The sequence below is a fragment of the Prunus avium genome, chromosome 4 (assembly GCF_965620075.1).
Source record: "Prunus avium chromosome 4, drPruAviu1.hap1.1, whole genome shotgun sequence".
NCBI lineage: Eukaryota > Viridiplantae > Streptophyta > Magnoliopsida > Rosales > Rosaceae > Prunus > Prunus avium.
The window spans coordinates 1,422,018-1,443,420 of NC_142287.1; the positions used below are offsets into that span (position 1 = coordinate 1,422,018).

The window sequence follows — 21,403 nt, forward strand, 5'->3', positions numbered from 1 at the left end:
TTGAGATTGTTGCACATTTGAATTATTGCTCTACCTGAAATTAGGATGATTTCTCCACCCCGGATTGTACGTGTTTGAGTAAGGATCATTCTGAGGATTTCTTCCTTGAAGGGCATTTGCTTGTTCTAGCATGTGGTCCGCAAAAGATTGGCCTTGAACTTCCACTTTGTTTCCTAGAGGACCAGTCACTGCCTGTTGAAGCAAAGAACACATAACATCAAGTTTTGCATTAATCTCATTATTAGTACTTACCTCAGAGACCACAGCTTTCATAGGAGCTCCTCTTCCTTTATTGTAGCACCATTGTTGAGAGTTAGCACTCAAAGATTCAAAGAGAGTAAAAGCCTCATCTGCTGTTTTGTTCATCAGTCCTTCTCCACTTGTTGCATCTACCATCATCCTTTCAGAATCAAGCAAACCTTCATAGAAAGATTGCATTTGCATCCAACTCTCTATGTTGTGGTGTGGGCAAAATCTCATCATCTCCTTGTACCTCTCCCAGCATTCATGAAAAGCTTCTCCTTCTCCTTGCTTGAAACCAAGAATTTCCTTTCTAATCTTGTTAGTCTTTTGAGCTGGAAAGAATTTCTGCAAAAAATTATTAGAAAGCTCATCCCAAGTACGAATTGAAGCATTAGGCAAAGAGTATAACCAAGACTTAGTCTTGTCTTTTAAACTGAATGGGAATAGCCTCATCTTAATCTGCTCATCATCAAGTCCTTGAATTTTGATTGTAGCACATATTTCAAAGAATTGCTTAACATGCATGTAAGGATCCTCAGTGGTATTACCATAATAAGTTGGAAGAAGATGAATCATACCACTTTTAAGCTCAAACCTGTCAATTGTGAGTTGAGGATAGACGATGCACGAAGGTTGATCAGTGACTTTGGGGATGGAAAATTCATGCAGGGGTTTCCGAGGTTGGACAACAAGTGCACCACCTCCTTCATCATTATTGTTGTTGTTTGGAATTTCTGCCATCTTGCTTGAACTTTCAGATTCGTAGCTCTTAGATTCAGCACTTGAAGAACTATAATTCCTCCTCAAACCAAAACGTACAGCAAAACTTCTTGGTGAAATTGGCTCAGAATCATATTCGGACATATATGCACACACAAGAACCAAATTAGTGCTTTCAAATGGAGATAACAACTACAAAGAAAAACATAATATAGAAAGAAAAACCAACGAAAATAACAACTAAAACAAAAATACTCAAAGTAATCTAACTATAGCACCATCGTTATCGGTTCCCTGGCAACGGCGCCAAAAACTTGTTGAGCCTATTCCTAACAACTAAAATGAGTTATTAAAAATAGCAACGTCAATTCTCGCAAGTGCACGAACCATTTATAGTATAGCTTATGAAATACGAGGTCGATCCCACGAAGAATGGTAACTTGGTTGCAAGTTAAACTACTTAGAATGATGGAAAAACTGAAAACAAAGAAACAAACTAACTAACAATTGGCAAGGTCTAGGACAGAATCCTAGCACCACACACGCACTCGAATGGGGGGTTTTTGTTGTTTAAATGAAAATAAGAGAATGAAATGGAAGTGCTGGAAGATAAACAATGGCAGCAATGAACAAGTTGTGAAACAATGATTGAGAAGTGTTAGAGCCTTGGAATCTACCACTAGTCTTCCTATCCAAGTTATGAATGCATAGAAATTGACTCAAGCTTCATTAACAATAGATTATCGCATACAAGCCTATGGTATCTAGGTGCAGGATGCATGATTCTCCTAAGGCATGTAATTGTGCATGGTATCTACACAACACGTGATCTCTAATATGCAACCTAAGCATGGCATCTACTTAGAATAAAGCATATAAGAGTCATTAAGTTCCTTGAGAATATGATAATCACACAAGTCCTAGAACATGGTATCTGTCCTAGTCAACCTATGGTTATTAACCCCTTGAATGATTCTTAGGCCATTCATGTGTTGCTTGTGAAAGGAGAGTAGAATTGGTGAATCTAAACCCCTTCCCAACCTGTGCTAGATGCATAAAATCCTAGTTAGCTACTCCAAGAAAACATACATCAAGCACATAATAAGCTGGAGATTAACAACTTGATAATGAAAGCAAGGAAATCAATTAACTATGAAATCATCCATAACATTGAATATTCATGACTAGGGCTTCATCCTAAGCCCTAATAAAATGGATTAGTTAAACATAATTATGAATACAGAAGATAAGAAATACATAGATAGAATAAAGAGAATAGAAGAACTAGCTGGTGGCAGCAAGGTAGTTTCCAGGACAGCTCCCAGCTCTTCCTCCTTTGCAACTAGCTCTCTTCTCTCTTTGTGGTGAATCTGAATGTGTGTATGGAAGTAATGGATGAAGTGAATTGTGTCTGGGATGTGGAATGGAAGTGGTATTTATAGGGAGAAGGAAAGGGGAATTCTGAATTGAATATGACTAATGCATACAACACTTGTATTTAGAAAATCAGAATTTGTTGTTGCACCAATAAATCCCACCTGCAGCCATAGGTCATCTTCATGTCAGCATGATCAAGCATCCATCCAGAAACCAATAGCTCATGCCTAGCTCACCATGACCAAGCATCCATCAGCTCATCCTCATGTCAGCATGATGTGTATTTTCATGGGCTCACGAATTGGGTTTGGCTGAATCAAAAGATGACTTTAAGATGTCTATTTTGAAGTTCAGAATGCCTCTGATCCAACCACACAAACATTGGCCCAATCCAAGCTCGGATGAAGAAGATAAGTCCGAAATGAACTTCTAACTCAATATCCAGTTTTTGCACGTTTTGCACCATTTTGCTTCAAAAGCAATCTCTTGCTGCCTTCAACCTATAGAACACACAAACATAGGTAAGTGACTTGAAATAAAGAGAAACTAAACAAAATTACTAAGTAATGAAGGCATGCAAATGTGTGAAATTATGAACTTATCAAATATCACAAACTTAACCAAATGACTCCTCCCACCATATTATGATGTTGCCCAAGTTTTGGGCTCGATCCGGAATCAATAGGTGTAAGAAATTGGACAATTTATTTTCAAAGGCAGTTCGTTCCTAATCGGAGTGGTTGGTGTATTCCATAGTTCCAGAGATCGGATTTCACTCAAAACTAACCAAATGACTCCTCCCACCATATTATGATGTTGCCCAAGTTTTGGGCACGATTCGAAAACAATAGGTGTAAGAAATTGGACATTTCAGGTTCAAAGGCAGTTCGTTCCAAATTTGAGTGGTTGGTGTTTTGGGTAGTTCTAGAGATCGGATTTCACTCAAACTTAACCAAATGACTCCTCCCACCATATTATGATGTCGCCCAAGTTTTGGGCTCGATCCGAAATCAATAGGTGTAAGAAATTGGACAATTCAAGTTCAAAGGCAGTTCGTTCCTAATTGGAGTGGTTGGTGTTTTGGGTAGTTCTAGAGATCGGATTTCACTCAAACTTAACCAAATGACTTCTCCCACCATATTATGTTGTTGCCCAAGTTTTGGGCTCGATCCGAAATCAATAGGTGTAAGAAATTGGACAATTCAAGTTCAAAGGCAGTTCGTTCCAAATTGGAGTGGTTGGTGTTTTGGGTAGTTCTAGAGATCGGATTTCACTCAAACTTAACCAAATGACTTCTCCCACCATATTATGTTGTTGCCCAAGTTTTGGGCTCAATCCGAAATCAATAGGTGTAAGAAATTGGACAATTTAAGTTTAAAGGCAGTTCGTTCCTAATCGGAGAGTTTGGTGTATTCCGTAGTTCTAGAGATCGGATTTCACTCAAAACCAACCAAATGACTCCTCCCACTGTATTATGATGTTGCCCCAGTTTTGGGCTCGATTCGAAATCAATAGGTGTACGAAATTGGACAATTCAAGTTCAAAGGCATTTCGTTCCTAATTGGAGTGGTTGGTGTTTTGGGTAGTTCTAGAGATCGGATTTCACTCAAACTTAACCAAATGACTTCTCCCACCATATTATGTTGTTGCCCAAGTTTTGGGCTCGATCCGAAATCAATAGGCGTAAGAAATTGGACAATTTAAGTTCAAAGGCAGTTCGTTCCTAATTGGAGTGGTTGGTGTATTCCGTAGTTCTAGAGATCGGATTTCACTCAAAACTAACCAAATGACTCCTCCCACCATATTATGATGTTGCCCAAGTTTTGGGCTCGATCCGAAATCAATAGGTTTAAGAAATTGGACAATTCAAGTTCAAAGGCAGTTCGTTCCCAATTGGAGTGTGATCGGTTCATAATTGTATATCATTTTGTACCCTTCTAGCTTATGATTTGGTTATGTTTTTGAGTTAAACTTGTGCTTTTAATCCTTTTTGTGTTTATCTTTCAGTTCATTGAGCTTTAGGTAATAATGATGGCTTTAGAGAGCATAATTCATGCAATTCAAGCATGTTAAGGCCTAATTTGGATGAATGGATGAAGAGCTTAAAGACAAACTCATTTTGGCTACAGCCCCCTGCCAGTCCAGTTCCGTAGGTCATATTGCAAGCTTTGTTTCAACAACCTACATAGCTCGAATGAGGCCACATTCTTCATGAACGTTGTTCCAATTGGTGTGTACTATAACATATCCAAACTTCAGCCCCATTGGATAAATCTGGAGTCCGTTACCTACCAAACACAGAACCATGCTCAGGATGGATCTTATCAGCGCGGAAAATGAGTTAGCAATTTGTTTTGGCCTTAACTTCCTCCTCCGACCTTGGATTGGCCCAAATAACATATGGCTGGAAAGAAGACATTCTGAACTTCAATTTCGAGTGCTTAAAGTCCTAATTTGATTAAGAGAAGCCCAAGTTATAAGCCCTTGAAGTTGCTGGTCATGCTGACCTCAGCATGTGCTGGTTGGATGCTTGGTCATGGTGAGCTAGGTATGAGCTATCATTTCTGGTTGGAAGCTTGGTCATGGTGACATGAAGATGAGCTAGGGCTGCTGGTGGGATCTATTGGTGAAGTGCATCAACCAATTCAAGATTTTCTAATACAAGTGCATCACCCAATTTAGATTTTCTAATACAAGTGCATCAACCATTTCAGATTTTATAAAACAAGTGTTGTATGCATTAGCCATACTTAATTCAGATTTTCAACTTCCTTAGGCCTATATATAGTGAGGTTTCCCAAGCTTGTAAACAGACCCCAAGGGGGGGAGCTCTCAAACACTTCTCTAGAGCTCCCTTCCCTTCTCTCCCTCAAATTCTCTTAGTTTCTCTTTCTAGTTTTCAATTGTTGTAATGAAATCTTTTGTGTTGAAATTTTCCTTAAGTTTTTCTTAGTTCCACTTTACTTTTCATTATGTAAATTCTTTCTTAAGTATTCAAGTTTAATTAGTTTCCAAGTTTCAATTATGGTTTTTGTTCTTATTCATTATGCTTATAAGTTAATATGCTAGTTTGAATGATTGATCACCATTTAGGCTTGCGTGTTAGCTATCTTGGTTTGAATTAAGAGTATACACCATGCTTTAATTCGAATTGAACTATGAATAGGAAGAGTATGTATGGACATTCGACAACAGGGATTAGATACATGCTTGGTTGTTTAAAATGTTCTTCTATGCTTAATGGGTTCCTAATGCTTAATTTTAGGTTAGACAACAAATGATCAAATTAGGGAATTAGGAACACAAGGTTATGACCACACACCATGGCTTAATCATACTTTAGCTAGAATCAATCCATTAATCTAAATTGAACTTGGGAACTTATTTGCTTGAGTTACTTATTTCTTTCTTCCTTGTTTTATGTTCTTTGTTTTTGTTTCTATTTTGTGTAGGGAAACTAAATTGGATCATTCAATCACCAATCCCTGTGGAATCGACCTCGCACTTACATATGCTAAACTACCAACGGCTCGTGCACTTGCGAGTATCACAAGTTGAGGATGCAACTGAATCCATTTTGGTGCAGCTGTATCTACACAACAAGTTTTTGGCGCCGTTGCCGGGGATCGGTAACATTGTTTGATTCTATTTGGCTTTCCTACTTTATTTTTTTTTTTCTTAACTGGACAATTTATTGTTTTAAAGTTAATGACGTTAATGGACAAGTTGTGTTTGTAGTCCAACAGAAAAGGACAATTGCCCAACAAGCAAGAGAACTGGGTTTAAGTCCCAGCTTACACAACCCATTGGTGCTTGTTGCTTTGAAGCATGGAATTGGACTTGTGTTGATTTTTCCCTTTCATTTTTAGTTTTTTTTTTTTATATTTCGTAATCCTTTAATTCCGTTTCAAGTTTTTGTGTGTGTTTGTTTTAGCAATGTAAATAGCTCAATAAAAATTGAGAGAGATGGCAACTTCAAAGATAGGAAGTGTGGAGTAGTGGGAGAAGTCGCGACCTCCAAATGCATCACGCTCGACCTAATCGCTTCAAGGGGGAGCATTTCAATCCTTTCTCTTTACTTGTTATTATTTTAAATTTCTGTTTCTTTTTTTTTTAAATTTAGAAAAAATTTAAAAATTTAAAAATTTAAAAAGATTTTTCATATAAGCTGACTTATGGTAACTCCAGTGAGCGCTTCCGTCAATACAGTGTCTAGGAGTTCTTTAGGCGACACCTTCGGTGTCTAAGAAGTTTGGGTTTTAAGCGGGACCATTGTGACCCCTCCAACCTTCCCGGATCCCCTGGCTGTGTTTTCTGAGGCCCTTAACTGGTCATCCGTGAGTTGCTTATATATTCATTTTTATTTTATTTTTTCTTTCTAAACCTTCTTCTTAACTTTTCCCCTTATCATTTACATGTTCTCAATCATCTTTACTTTGCTTTAACATTGAGGACAATGTTTCATTTAAGTTTAGGGGTGCTGGAAAGTTTTTAGCTTTTGTGTTTGTGTCTGAAAACGTAGGCTTCTTCATTGCTACAATTTTTTTTTTCTGCTACTGTTTTGAAAGTTTGGTCCACGTTGTGTTCTTCATTTTTTCATGCTGAATCCAACGACATAAAGAACGTTAAATTTGACCAAGTAGTTTGAAAGTTACATGTCAAAACAGATTATATGTTGAAATTGAGCAAAACAGCAATTTGAAACCTCACGTTTTTCTTTCTTTTCTTTGAGTCATTTTCAGTTTTCCTTCCCACACCAATGATAAATCATGAGTCTAACTTCTAATATGGCTCTTAGGAATTTGATAAGCATTGTGTTAGGTCTGAATCTTATTCTTTTGCTAGCTAAGTCTCACATAATTATGCTTGAGCTTTCTATGCACTTTAGCCATGATTATACAACTCTTGCATGTCTTACCCAATTGTATGCATTTTTGCTTGTGTGATTCACTGGAATGTCAAGTTTATAACTAAGATATGATTTAGGCCATCTTTGTTAAGCCTCTTTCTTTTTCCTCCATCAACCCATACAATACATATTCCATTGTAAACCCCTTTGTGCTCAAACACTTAGCCATTTCTTTCTATCACCTTATCATCCATTAAACATCCTACCATCTAGGGAACATGTAGAGTATGATTGTATTTCAGATTGTATTCAAGGCAATAAATGAGCTATTAAAAAAAAAAAAATTTAAAAGAAAAACAGAAAAGAAGTGTGGCCAATGTAGTCACGACCCTAGGGTGATATAAGGAGAAATCAAGGTGATCTAGGGTAAAGAGCCGCAAAATTGGGCCAAATATTATACAAAGTATGTAAATGTCAAAATCAAATTGTGAAGTGATTCAATCGCAAAATCTGGTGTTGTGAGCTTTTCAATTTATGTGCCTTACATTTCAAATGTCCATGATCTTGTTTATATGACATGCTCTACTTTGTTCCTTAGACTTTGTGCTTCATTATCCATTCCTTTTCTAACCATTACATTACATCCATGAGTAAAGTCCTATTGATTTTGGTTTAGCTTGGCAAACTTGTGTTCATTCTTGCAGGAATTCATATTGTTGTTTGAGAAGCATGAGTTGTATCTTCATGGCTACTTCACACACACACCTTGAGCATGATTTTTGTGAGATTGTGGTAGCACTTGAATAATGTTTAGAACTTCCTTAGTGCTTGTTTTGTTCCTTGTTGAGCCATGTCTATGAAGTTTAACATTTTTGTCCGGTTGGAAGGTTAACGTTTTTGTTTTTTTTGTTTTTTTTTTTGTTTTTCTTAAGAACTAACAAATCTTTTAAGTTTTCTAATTACTTTGTTTTACAGAGTCAGTAAAACGTTTGTGGGTATCGTATCTGTTAAACCCTCAGGAGACACAACTCCTCCTACTAGGGATGCCTAGAGGTTTAAAGGCTTGTTGCATACGCTCAATGCAATCGAGTTACCTACGAAAGTGGTCTAGTTAACTTCTTATTTTGTTTTATTTTTCTTCGTTTTCCTTTTGTTTTGCTTGAGGACTAGCAAAATCTAGGTTTGGGGGTATTTGATCGGTTCATAATTGTATATCATTTTGTACCCTTCTAGCTTATGATTTGGTTATGTTTTTGAGTTAAACTTGTGCTTTTAATCCTTTTTGTGTTTATCTTTCAGTTCATTGAGCTTTAGGTAATAATGATGGCTTTAGAGAGCATAATTCATGCAATTCAAGCATGTTAAGGCCTAATTTGGATGAATGGATGAAGAGCTTAAAGACAAACTCATTTTGGCTACAGCCCCCTGCCAGTCCAGTTCCGTAGGTCATATTGCAAGCTTTGTTTCAACAACCTACATAGCTCGAATGAGGCCACATTCTTCATGAACGTTGTTCCAATTGGTGTGTACTATAACATATCCAAACTTCAGCCCCATTGGATAAATCTGGAGTCCGTTACCTACCAAACACAGAACCATGCTCAGGATGGATCTTATCAGCGCGGAAAATGAGTTAGCAATTTGTTTTGGCCTTAACTTCCTCCTCCGACCTTGGATTGGCCCAAATAACATATGGCTGGAAAGAAGACATTCTGAACTTCAATTTCGAGTGCTTAAAGTCCTAATTTGATTAAGAGAAGCCCAAGTTATAAGCCCTTGAAGTTGCTGGTCATGCTGACCTCAGCATGTGCTGGTTGGATGCTTGGTCATGGTGAGCTAGGTATGAGCTATCATTTCTGGTTGGAAGCTTGGTCATGGTGACATGAAGATGAGCTAGGGCTGCTGGTGGGATCTATTGGTGAAGTGCATCAACCAATTCAAGATTTTCTAATACAAGTGCATCACCCAATTTAGATTTTCTAATACAAGTGCATCAACCATTTCAGATTTTATAAAACAAGTGTTGTATGCATTAGCCATACTTAATTCAGATTTTCAGCTTCCTTAGGCCTATATATAGTGAGGTTTCCCAAGCTTGTAAACAGACCCCAAGGGGGGGAGCTCTCAAACACTTCTCTAGAGCTCCCTTCCCTTCTCTCCCTCAAATTCTCTTAGTTTCTCTTTCTAGTTTTCAATTGTTGTAATGAAATCTTTTGTGTTGAAATTTTCCTTAAGTTTTTCTTAGTTCCACTTTACTTTTCATTATGTAAATTCTTTCTTAAGTATTCAAGTTTAATTAGTTTCCAAGTTTCAATTATGGTTTTTGTTCTTATTCATTATGCTTATAAGTTAATATGCTAGTTTGAATGATTGATCACCATTTAGGCTTGCGTGTTAGCTATCTTGGTTTGAATTAAGAGTATACACCATGCTTTAATTCGAATTGAACTATGAATAGGAAGAGTATGTATGGACATTCGACAACAGGGATTAGATACATGCTTGGTTGTTTAAAATGTTCTTCTATGCTTAATGGGTTCCTAATGCTTAATTTTAGGTTAGACAACAAATGATCAAATTAGGGAATTAGGAACACAAGGTTATGACCACACACCATGGCTTAATCATACTTTAGCTAGAATCAATCCATTAATCTAAATTGAACTTGGGAACTTATTTGCTTGAGTTACTTATTTCTTTCATCCTTGTTTTATGTTCTTTGTTTTTGTTTCTATTTTGTGTAGGGAAACTAAATTGGATCATTCAATCACCAATCCCTGTGGAATCGACCTCGCACTTACATATGCTAAACTACCAACGGCTCGTGCACTTGCGAGTATCACAAGTTGAGGATGCAACTGAATCCATTTTAGTGCAGCTGTATCTACACAACAGAGTGGTAGGTGTTTTGGGCAGTTCTAGAGATCGGATTTCACTCAAGCTTAACCAAATGACTCCTCCCATCCTATTATGTTGTTGCCCAAGTTTTGGGCTCGATCCGAAATCAATAGGTGTAAGAAATTGGACAATTTATGTTCAAAGGCAGTTCGTTCCTAATCGTAGTGGTCGGTGTATGCCATAGTTCTAGAGATCGGATTTCACTCAAAACTAAGCAAATGACTCCTCAGACCATGTTATCATGTTGCACAAGTTTTGGGCTCGATTCGAAATCAGTAGGTGTAAGAAATCGGATAATTCAAGTTCAAAGGCAGTTCGTTCCTAATTGGAGTGGTTGGTGTTTTGGGTAGTTCTAGAGATCGGATTTCACTCAAGCTTAACCAAATGACTCCTCCCACCATATTATGATGTTGCCCAAGTTTTGGGCACGATCCGAAATCAATAGGTGTAAGAGATTGGACAATTTATGTTCAAAGGCAGTTTCGTTACTAATCGGAGTGGTCGGTGTATTCCATAGTTCTAGAGATCGGATTTCACTCAAAACTAAGCAAATGACTCCTCAGACCATATTATGATGTTGCACAAGTTTCGGGCTCGATCCGAAATCAATAGGTGTAAGAAATTGGACAATTCAAGTTCAAAGGCAGTTCGTTCCTAATCGGAGTGGTTGGTGTATTCCACAGTTCTAAAGATCGGATTTCACTCAAACTTAACCAAATGACTCCTCCCACCATATTATGAAGTTGCCCAAGTTTTGGGCTTAATCCGAAATCAATAGGTGTAAGAAATTGGACAATTTATGTTCAAAGGCAGTTCGTTCCTAATCGGAGTGGTTGGTGTATTCCATAGTACTAGAGATCGGATTTCACTCAAAGCTAACCAAATGACTCCTCCCACCATATTATGATGTTGCCCAAGTTTTGGGCTCGATCCGAAATCAATAGGTGTAATAAAATTGGACAATTCAACTTCAAAGGCAGTTCGTTCCTAATTGGAGTGGTTAGTGTTTTGGTTAGTTCTAGAGATCGGATTTCAGTCAAACTCAACCAAATGACTCCTCCCACCATATTATGATGTTGGCCAAGTTTTGGACTCAATCCGAAATCAATAGGTGTAAGAAATTGGACAATTCAAGTTCAAAGTCAGTTCGTTCCTAATTGGTGTGGTTGGTGTTTTGGGTAGTTCTAGAGATCGGATTTCACTCAAACTTGACAAAATGACTCCTCCCACCATATTATGATATTGCCCAAGTTTTGGGCTCGATCCGAAATCAATAGGTGTAAGAAGTTGGACAATTCAAGTTCAGAGGCAATTCGTTCCTAATTGGAGTGGTTGGTGTTTTGGGTAGTTCCAGAGATCGGATTTCACTCAAACAAAACCAAATGACTCCTCCCACCATATTATGTTGTTGCCCAAGTTTTGGGATCGATCTGAAATCAATAGGTGTAAGAAATTGGAAAAATCAAGTTCAAAGGTAGTCCGTTACTAATTGGAGTGGTTGTTGTTTTGGGTAGTTCTACAGATCGGATTACACTCAAACTTAACCACATGACTCCTCCCAGCATACTATAATGTTGCCCATGTTCTGGGCTCGATCCGAAATCGATAGGTGTAAGAAATTGGACAATTCAGGTTCAAAGGTAGTTCGTTCCTAATTGGAGTGGTTGGTGTTTTGGGTAGTTCTGCAGATCGGATTTCACTCAAACTTTCGCAAAAGACTCCTCCCACCATATTATGCTATTGCCCAAGTGTTGGGCTCGATCCGAAATCAATAGGCGTAAGAAATTGGACAATTCAAGCTCAAAGGCAGTTCATTCCTAATTGGAGCGGTTGGTGTTTTGGGTAGTTCTAGAGATCAGATTTCACTCAAACTTAACCAAATGACTCCTCCCACCATATTACGATATTGCCCAAGTTTTGGGCTCGATCCGAAATCAATAGGTGTAAGAAATTGGACAATTCAAGTTCAAAGGCAGTTCGTTCCTAATTGGAGTGGTTGGTGTTTTGGGTAGTTCTAGAGATCGGATTTCACTCAAACATAACCAAATGACTCCTCCCACCATATTATGTTGTTGCCCAAGTTTTGGGCTCGATTCGAAATCAATAGGTGTAAGAAATTGGACAATTCAGGTTCAAAGGCAGTTCATTCCTAATTGGAGTGGTTGGTGTTTTGGGTAGTTCTAGAGATCGGATTTCACTCAAACCTAACCAAATGACTCCTCCCACCATATAATGATGTTGCCCAAGTTTTGGGCTCGATCCGAAATCAAAAGTTGTAAGAAATTGGACAATTCAAGTTCAAAGGCAGTTCGTTCCTAATTGGAGTGGTTGGGGTTTTGGGTAGTTCTAGAGATCGGATTTCACTGAAACTTAACCAAATGACTCCTCCCACCATATTATGATGTTGCCCAAGTTTTGGGCTTGATCCGGAATCAGTAGGTGTAAGAAATTGGACAATTTATGTTCAAAGCCAGTTCGTTGCTAATCGGAGTGGTCGGTGTATTCCATAGTTCTAGAGATCGGATTTCACTCAAAACTAAGCAAATGACTCCTCAGACCATATTATGATGTTGCACAAGTTTCGGGCTCGATCCGAAATCAATAGGTGTAAGAAATTGGACAATTCAAGTTCAAAGGCAGTTCGTTCCTAATCGGAGTGGTTGGTGTATTCCATAGTTCTAAAGATCGGATTTCACTCAAACTTAACCACAAGACTCGTCCCACCATATTATGGTGTTGCCCAAGTTTTGGGCTTGATCTGAAATCAATAGGTGTAAGAAATTGAACAATTCAAGTTCAAAGGCAAGTCGTTCCTAATTGGAGTGGTTGGTGTTTTGGGTAGTTCTAGAGATTGGATTTCACTCAAACTTAACCAAATGACTCCTCCCACCATATTATGATGTTGCCCAAGTTTTGCGCTAGATCCGAAATCAATAGGTGTAAGAAATTGGACAATTCAAGTTCAAAGGCAGTTCGTTCCAAATTGGAGTGGTTGGTGTTTTGGGTAGTTCTAGAGATCGGATTTCACTCAAACATAACCAAATGACTCCTCCCACCATATTATGTTGTTGCCCAAGTTTTGGGCTCGATCCGAAATCAAAAGTTGTAAGAAATTGGACAATTCAAGTTCATAGGCAGTTCGTTCCTAATTGGAGTGGTTGGGGTTTTGGGTAGTTCTAGAGATCGGATTTCACTGAAACTTAACCAAATGACTCCTCCCACCATATTATGATGTTGCCCAAGTTTTGGGCTCGATCCGAAATCAATAGGTGTAAGAAATTGGACAATTCAGGTTCAGAGGCAGTTCGTTCCTAATTGGAGTGGTTGGTGTTTTGGGTAGTTCTAGAGATCCGATTTCACTAAAACTTAACCAAATGACTCCTCCCACCATATTATGATGTTGCCCAAGTTTTGGGCTCGATCCGAAATCAATAGGTGTCAGAAATTGGACAATTCAAGTTCAAAGGCAGTTCGTTCCTAATTGGAGTGGTTGGTGTTTTGGGTAGTTCTAGAGATCGGATTTCACTCAAACTTAACCAAATGACTCCTCCCACCATATTATGATGTTGCCCAAGTTTTGGGCTCGATCCGAAATCAATAGGTGTCAGAAATTGGACAATTCAAGTTCAAAGGCAGTTCGTTCCTAATTGGAGTGGTTGGTGTTTTGGGTAGTTCTAGAGATCGGATTTCACTCAGACTCAACCAAACAACTCCTCCCACCGTATTATGATGTCGCCCAAGTTTTGGGCTCGATCCGAAATCAATAGGTGTAAGAAATTGGAAAATTCAACTTCAATGGCAGTTCGTTCCTAATTGGAGTGGTTGGTGTTTTGGGTAGTTCTAGAGATCGGATTTCACTCAAACTTAACCAAATGACTCCTCCCACCATATTATGATGTTGCAAAAGTTTTTTGCTTGATCCGAAATCAATAGGTGTAAGAAATTGGACAATTCAAGTTCAAAGGCAGTTCATTCCTAATTGGAGTGGTTGGTGTTTTTGGTAGTTCTAGATATCGGATTACACTCAAACTTAACCAAATAACTCCTCCCACCCTATTATGATGTTACCCAAGTTTTGGACTCAATCCGAAATCAATAGGTGTAAGAAATTGGACAATTTATGTTCAAAGGCAGTTCTTTCCAAATCGTAGTGGTTGGTGTATGCCATAGTTCTAGAGATCGGATTTCACTCAAAACTAACGAAACGACTCCTCCCACCATATTTTGATGTTTCCCAAGTTTTGGGCTCGATCCGAAATCAATAGGTGTAAGAAATTGGACAATTTATGTGCAAAGGCAGTTCGTTCCTAATCGGAGTGGTTGGGGTATTCCATAGTTATAGAGATCGGATTTCACTCAAAACAAACCAAATGACTCCTCCCACCATATTACGATGTTGCCCAAGTTTTGGGCTCGATCTGAAGTCAATAGGTGTAAGAAATTGGACAATTCAAATTCAAAGGAAGTTCGTTCCAAATTGGAGTGGTTGGGGTTTTGTGTAGTTCTAGAGATCGGATTTCACTCAAACTTAACCAAATGACTCCTCCCACCATAATATGATGCTGCCCCAGTTTTGGGCTCGATCCGAAATCAATAGGTGTAAGAAATTGGACAATTGAAGTTCAAAGGCAGTTCATTCCTAATTGGAGTGGTTGTTGTTTTGGGTAGTTCTAGAGATCGGATTTCACTCAAATTTAACCAAATGACTCCTCCCACCATAATATGATGCTGCCCCAGTTTTGGGCTCGATCCGAAATCAATAGGTGTAAGAAATTGGACAATTCAAGTTCAAAGGCAGTTCGTTCCTAATTGGGGTGGTTGGTGTGTTGGGTAGTTCTACAGATCGGATTTCACTCAAACTTAACCAAATGACTCCTCCCACCATATTATGATGTTGCCCAAGTTTTGGGCTCGATCCGAAATCAATAGGTGAAAGAAATTGGACAATTTATGTTCAAAGGCAGTTCGTTCCTAATCGGAGTGGTTGGTGTATTCCATAGTTCTAGAGATCGGATTTCACTCAAAACTAACCAAATGACTCCTCCCACCGTATTATGATGTTGCCCAAGTTTTGGGCTCGATCCGAAATCAATAGGTGTAAGAAATTGGACAATTCAAGTTCAAAGGAAGTTCGTTCCTAATTGGAGTGGTTGGTGTTTTCGGTAGTTCTAAAGGTTGGATTTCACTCAAACTTAACCAAATGACTCCTCCCACCATAATAGGATCCTGCCACAGTTTTGGCCTCGATCCGAAATCAATAGGTGTAAGAAATTGGACAATTCAAGTTCAAAGGCAGTTCGTTCCAAATCGGAGTGGTTGGTATATTCCATAGTTCTAGAGATCGGATTTCACTCAAAACAAACCAAATGACTCCTCCCACCATATTACGATGTTGCCCAAGTTTTGGGCTCTATCTGAAATCAAAAGGTGTAAGAAATTGGACAATTCAAGTTCGAAGGCAGTTCGTTCCAAATTGAAGTGGTTGGTGTATTCCATAGTTCTAGAGATCGAATTTCACTCAAAATTAACTGAACGACTCCTCCCAATATATTATGATGTTGTCCAAGTTTTGGGCTCGATCCGAAATCAATAGGTGTAAGAAATTGGACAATTCAAGTTCGAAAGCAGTTTGTTCCACATTGGGGTGGTTGGTGTATTGGGTAGTTCTAGAGATCGGATTTCACTCAAAATTAACCAAATGACTCCTCCCACCATATTATGATGTTGCCCAAGTTTTGGGCTCGATCCGAAATCAATAGGTGTAAGAAATTGGACAATTCATGTTCAAAGGCAGTTCGTTCCTAATAGGTGTGGTTGGTGTATTCCATAGTTCTAGATATTGGATTTCACTCAAAACTAACCAAATGACTCCTCCCACCATATTATGATGTTGCCCAAGTTTTGGGCTCGATCCGAAATCAATCGGTGTAAGAAATTGGACAGTTCAAGTTCAAAGGCAGTTTGTTCCTAATTGGAGTGGTTGGTGTTTTGGGTAGTTCTAGAGAACGGATTTCACTCAAACTTAACCACATGACTCCTCCCACCATATTATGATGTTGCCCAAGTTTTGGGCTCGATCCGAAATGCATAGGTGTAAGAAATTGGACAATTTATGTTCAAAGGCAGATCGTTCCTAATCGGAGTGGTTGGTGTATTCCATAGTTCTAGAGATCGGATTTCACTCAAACTTAACCAAATGACTCCTCCCAGCATATTGTGATGTTTCCCAAGTTTTGGGCTCGATCCGATATCAATAGGTGTAAGAAATTGGGCAATTTTTGTTCAAAGGCAGTTCGTTCCTAATCGGAGTGGTTGGTGTATTCCATAGTTCTAGAGATCGGATTTCACTCAATACTAACCAAATGACTCCTCCCACCATATTATGATGTTGCCCAAGTTTTGGGCTCGATCCGAAATCAATAGGTGTAAGAAAATGGACAATTCAAGTTCAAAGGCAGTTCGTTCCTAATTGGAGTGGTTGGTGTTTTGGGTAGTTCTAGAGATCAGATTTTACTCAAACTTAACCAAAGGACTCCTCCCACCATATTATGATGTTGCCCAAGTTTTGGGCTCGATCCGAAATCAATAGGTGTAAGAAATTGTACAATTTAAGTTCAAAGGCAGTTTGTTCCTAATTGGAGTGGTTGGTGTTTTGGGTAGTTCCAGAGATCGGATTTTACTCAAACTTAACCAAATGACTCCTCCCCCCATATTATGATGTTGCCCAAGTTTTGGGCTCGATCCGAAATCAATAGGTGTAAGAAATTGGACAATTTATTTTCAAAGGCAGTTCGTTCCTAATCGGAGTGGTTGGTGTATTCCATAGTTCTAGACATCGGATTTCACTCAAAACTAACCAAATGACTCCTCCCACCGTATTATGATGTTGCCCAAGTTTTGGGCTCGATCCGAAATCAATAGCTGTAAGAAATTGGACAATTCAAGTTCAAAGGCAGTTCGTTCCTAATTGGAGTGGTTGGTGTTTTCGGTAGTTCTAGAGGTTTGATTTCACTCAAACTTAACCAAATGACTCCTCCCACCATATTATGATGTTGCCCATGTTTTGTGCTCGATCCGAAATCAATAGGTGTAAGAAAGTGGACAATTTATGTTCAAAGCCAGTTCATTCCTAATCGGAGTGGTTGGTGTATTCCATAGTTCTAGAGATCGGATTTCACTCAAAACTAACCAAGTGACTCCTCCCACCATATTATGACGTTGCCCAAGTTTTGGGCTCGATCCGAAATCAATAGGTGTAAGAACTTGGACAATTCAAGTTCAAAGGCAGTTCGTTCCTAATTGGAGTGGTTGGTGTTTTCGGTAGTTCTAGAGATCGGATGTCACTCAAACTTAACCAAATGACTCCTCCCACCATATTATGGTGTTGCCCAGGTTTTGGGCTCGATCCGAAATCAATAGGTGTAAGAAATTGGACAATTTATGTTCAAAGGCAGATCGTTCCTAATCGGAGTGGTTGGTGTATTCCATAGTTCTAGGGATCGGATTTCACTCAAACTTAACCAAATGACTCCTCCCAGCATATTGTGATGTTTCCCAAGTTTTGGGCTCGATCCGATATCAATAGGTGTAAGAAATTGGGCAATTTTTGTTCATAGGCAGTTCGTTCCTAATCGGAGTGGTTGGTGTATTCCATAGTTCTAGAGATCGGATTTCACTCAATACTAACCAAATGACTCCTCCCACCATATTATGATGTTGCCCAAGTTTTGGGCTCGATCCGAAATCAATAGGTGTAAGAAAATGGACAATTCAAGTTCAAAGGCAGTTCGTTCCTAATTGGAGTGGTTGGTGTTTTGGGTAGTTCTAGAGATCAGATTTTACTCAAACTTAACCAAATGACTCCTCCCACCATATTATGATGTTGCCCAAGTTTTGGGCTCGATCCGAAATCAATAGGTGTAAGAAATTGTACAATTTAAGTTCAAAGGCAGTTCGTTCCTAATTGGAGTGGTTGGTGTTTTGGGTAGTTCTAGAGATCGTATTTTACTCAAACTTGAACAAACGACTCCTCCCACCATATTAAGATGTTGCCCAAGTTTTGGGCTCGATCCGAAATCAATAGGTGTAAGAAATTGGACAATTCAAGTTCAAAGGCAGTTCGTTCCTAATTGGAGTGGTTGGTGTATTCCATAGTTTTAAAGATCGGATTTTCCTCAAAACTAACCAAATGACTCCTCCCACCATATTACGGTGTTGCCCAAGTTTTGGGCTCGATCCGAAATCAATAGGTGTAAGAAATTTTACAATTCAAGTTCAAAAGCAGTTCGTTCCTAATTGGAGTGGTTGGGGTTTTGGGTAGTTCTAGAGATGGGATTTCACTCAAACTTTACCAAATGACTCCTCCCACCATATTATGATGTTGCCCAAGTTTTAGGCTCGATCCGAAATCAATAGGTGTAAGAAATTGGACAATTCAAGTTCAAAGGCAGTTTGTTCCAAATCGGAGTGGTTGGTGTATGCCATAGTTCTAGAGATCGGATTTCACTCAAAACTAACCAAATGACTCCTCCCACCATATTATGATGTTGCCCAAGTTTTGGGCTCGATCCGAAATCAATAGGTGTAAGAAATTGGACAGTTCAAATTCAAAGGCAGTTCGTTCCTAATTGGAGTGGTTGCTGTTTTGGGTAGTTCTAGAGATCGGATTTGACTCAAACTCAACCAAACGACTCCTCCCGCCATATTTCCGAAACAAACAAGGCAGTTCGTCCCTTGTCCTCGCCAGTAATTGCATGCCCAAATTGGTAGCGGAGACCGCGTGGAGCATAGTTAAATTGTGGGACTCCTCTACCGCTGCCTTATCAGACCTCTGTACCACATGCAGATGATCTGTCGGAGTGAGCTTGCTGCTAATCATGCCTCCTAGCAGCACTGCTCTGTTCGACAGTGCCTCAGAAAAGTTCGGTATTGCCTCAGCAAAGTTTGAGGCCGTGTCGTGATGATATGAAGTGTTTGGAAAGACAGTGTTTGGAGGAGCCCTTGTCTGGGCATTCGGTGGTGCAAGTGAGAGCTCAAGGTTGAGATCATCAAGGTGAGTGCATGAGGATGCCATTTGTTTTGCTTCTGAATTTTTTGATGTTTTTCCTTGAGTTTGCAGGAAGAAATGCTGGGTATCATCCGCTTGCAGAGGTGTGGTTTAAATAGACATATGCTGATGAGAGAGAGCCAACACCATTTCGGATTTCCCGGGCATGCTCGACCTAATCGCTTCAAGGGGGAGCACATTAACTTTCACTTTACTTTTCTTTTCTCCGTGTTTTCTGGTGTTTTATGTTTATGCCTGTTACTTTCATTTTCTAGTGTTTTGTGTTTTTGCCTTTCCCTTTCGGCTATCATCTTTGTCTTATTTTAGTTAGGGAAATGTGTTTTCTTTTCCGTTTGTCGTCTTTGTTTTATTTTAGTTGGGAAGTGTGTTTTCTTTTTCTTTTTCTTTTTCTTCCTGCAACCTTACTCTTTTATTTCCGAAACAAAATAACAAAAATACAAAAACAACAAAATAAAATAAAAACAACAATAATGCAGTAGGAAATCATTTCTTCTCGGTGCTTGGTGTCTCGACCATTGGAGCTTTGAGTTTGGCCCTATGGCTGTCCTCTTCCGGGGCTTCACGCACAGCTTCTTGGGGCTCATCACTTGAGCTCCCAAAGATCGCAATCTTAGCTTGAGCGTAACTACTCTCACGATCTGCTTGTTTGCGTTTACCCGGTCGGTCTAGGTCCTCCAGCTGTTTTCGCATGTCGCGAGAGTACAACTCTACCATTTTTGATAGGTTTTTATTCTCGTCTCGCAATACTTCTAGCTGGTGTCGATTCACCTCCACTATCCTTGACCTCTCCCTTTTCAAGCTTTTTATAGCAGTCTGACACTCCTCAACCATACTTTGCTCCGCCGCCAACTGACCTTTCAGCACCTCTACCTCATGGGACTTCGCAAGTCGGCGATGACCCAAACTTGCGACTGTTGCTGTACTCTGCACGCTCAGTGCCAGGGCATCGCTCACGACCCGGTTGTCATCCCTTGTCCCCAGAACACGTATATCTTTAGGAGTCACTAAATTTCTAGCCACTCCAATGGCAACATCGTTGTCCAGGAGTATTGAGTCAGTTACTGTCACAGGCCCCCGTGCAGAAGCAAAGTAGGGCATCCATACTGGTGCCGCTGCTTGGCCTCGTGTCTGAGTCGGTGGAGCTAGGTTGAGATCCAACGAAAATGGGTAGTTAGAGGCCATTTGATTTCTCACTCTCTTTTCTTCTTTCTTTCTTTTCTCTTTTGTGTGTTTCTGAGTTTGCGTTTTTTTCACCCTTTCTTATAGACTTAGTCTTTGACAAACCCTAGCCATTACAGCATCTGAGCATTTTCTGAATCTCCAGCATTCCTTGAGTCCCACAACCTTCTCGCCTTCCAACCATACCCAACTCATTTATCATGACGTGTCTTTTCTGAACGAACGCGTTCAGTAAAGTCTTCGCGCCTTTCCATGAGCCCGTAATTTTTGCTTGTGGAGTCTGCGGCGCCTCTATGCGTCGACACGTGTCTCGCCCTGTCTGTTGGTCCCTTACACTGAACCGAGACATCATTACCCATGTTAAAATCCCGCTCTTTGTGTTGCTAATCACGGTTCGATAGTTTGTTTTTACAAAACTAAATAATAATAAAAAGCCGGAAATGAAAACAAATTGTGGGTCGGGTTTCACTTTAGTTTGGGTTTCAAAGTGGGTTAAATTCACCGTGGTTTGTGTTTCGAAATTATGGGCTTTGGGCTTCAAAATTTTTTTGGGTTTCAGAATTGTGTGATTAGGGTTTACTGTTTCTTTTTTTTTTTTTTTGTTTGTTTGTGTTGTAATTTTTATTTTATAATTATTTTGTTTTTGTTTTCTTTTGTGATTTTGTGATTTTTTTTTATTTGCTTTAATACCTTTCATTTGTTGTTATGACATTGTTTGTGGCTAATTTTTAAACATTGAGGACAATGCTCATTTCTAGGTTTGGGGGTATTGGAGTTTAGCAAGTAAACTTGGTTTTTCTTAAAATTTAAAAAAAAAAAATTTAATTTAATTTCTTTCTTGTTTTGAATCTTGTTTTGTTTAGTCACTTTCCGAACACATTTGATGAGATTGTGATACATGTTGCATGACTTAAATAAAAAATTGAATTTTATTTATTATTTATTTTTTTCCTTGTAAATTTTTATAATTAATTAATTAATTAATTTGGCATCGTTCTAGCATGACATGTTCGAAACCTTCTTTGCACTTGCCATTTGTTTCATAATTTTCCAATTAAAGGATTTGCATG

At 39.0% G+C, this 21,403-nt stretch overlaps 1 non-coding gene across 1 annotated transcript; it reads left to right on the forward strand.

Moving 5' to 3' along the window:
• The first annotated feature begins 454 nt into the window (after window positions 1–454).
• On the forward strand, window positions 455–561 carry LOC148294690 (small nucleolar RNA R71). Its single transcript, XR_015835573.1, has one exon. It is a non-coding gene; the product is annotated as a small nucleolar RNA R71 (small nucleolar RNA).
• Window positions 562–21,403: the final 20,842 nt, after the last annotated feature.